Source organism: Chiloscyllium plagiosum, unplaced genomic scaffold (genome assembly GCF_004010195.1).
Source record: "Chiloscyllium plagiosum isolate BGI_BamShark_2017 unplaced genomic scaffold, ASM401019v2 scaf_8858, whole genome shotgun sequence".
NCBI lineage: Eukaryota > Metazoa > Chordata > Chondrichthyes > Orectolobiformes > Hemiscylliidae > Chiloscyllium > Chiloscyllium plagiosum.
Window position 1 is genome coordinate 1 of NW_025208761.1, and position 1400 is coordinate 1400.

Here is a 1400-nt window from a genome sequence, read left to right on the forward strand (position 1 = left end):
TGAGCACATTAAAATGTAGAGCTTATTCAATGAAAAGCTCCTGTGTGTCCTAGATAACTATGTACCTGTTAGGCAGGGAGGAAGATATAGAACGCGTGAGCCGTGGTTTACTAAGGAAGTGGAATCCCTGGTCAGGAGATAGGGGAAGCACTAAATAAATATTTTTCGACAGTGTTCGCTATAGAAAATGAAAGTGTTGGCGAGGAAGATACAGAGATACTTGCGCGTAGACTAGAAGAGATTGAGGTTCACAAGGAAGAGATATTAGAAATACTGCAGAGTGTGAAAATAGATAAGTCAGCTGGGCCGGATGGGATCTATCTGATGTTGTTTAGCAAATGCACTGCAGGAAGGTACAAATCAACCTGATGCTAACAACGGCTCGTTTTGAGCCGCTAATTTGCAGTGAATTGGCGGCGCCAATAAAAGATGTCAGGCATCTCGTCTAATTCCACATCCTGAGCTCGAAATGACCGGAGGTCTCTCGCTGAGTATCTGCAGGGTATTGCTTGGACGACACCATGACACTTTTTCACTGGAGTGGATCATGAAATCGCGTCGTGACTGTGAATAAAACGATGGAAACTTCCAGCAGAGAAGGAGGCGACCCTGAAGCAGGCAGCTGAGGACAAATGTTTCTCCTTTGCCAGTGAAAGGCACTGCTTCACAAATTGGAAACTTCGAAGTGAAGCAATGTTGGCGATTATCTTCGCTGCTTGTTCACCTTTTTAATTCTGATTCCGTGAAAGTCCATGGCATTACATATCGACATTCTGCCAACGCTCGGTTTGTCTCTTGGGCCAGTGGCGTAATGGATAACGCGTCTGACTTCGGATCAGAAGATTGTAGGTTCGAGTCCTACTTGGCTCGGGGGGAATGTTTCACTTTGATCCGTGGTCGACGTTGACGCTCCCCTGTGAAGTCCTGGCGGGACGTCGCCTCTGTGCTTTCACATTTAAATCTTGCATTTGTCCTATTGTCCATTTCAAATTCCAGCTCTCCACAACGGACACCTCCATCAGTTTGGGGGTGTCTCCCTCTGTAGGTGAAAATGAGCATGAGTTCATCAAAAGAGTAACAATTCGTTGTGGAAGTGTCATACTTCTGCCCCATTATTGTGCCATTTAAGAACATAGGATAACCTCATTGACATTTGCCCTGGAAACATTAGAACACACGAGACTTTGGACCAAAGTTGAAAACTGCGACGAGAATAGATGTCTCTCTAATTAGCCGCAATGCACACGGGCGGAATGGCCTTTTCCCACTTTGTAAATCTTCGAAGTCAAGTTGAAAATAATCTGCAAAGAAAATGTTTAGAAAGGGTGTTTTATTTACACCAAATACGATATTATCTATCGCCTTGTCTTTTTATTTACTTGTGAGGATTCGGTACTCTC

The 1400-nt window shown here is 44.3% G+C and overlaps 1 non-coding gene across 1 annotated transcript; it reads left to right on the top strand.

Annotated features, from left to right (window-relative positions):
- Positions 1–797: 797 nt before the first annotated feature.
- trnar-ucg lies at positions 798–870 on the top strand. The gene has a single exon. It is a non-coding gene; the product is annotated as a tRNA-Arg (tRNA).
- The last annotated feature ends 530 nt before the right edge of the window (positions 871–1400 follow it).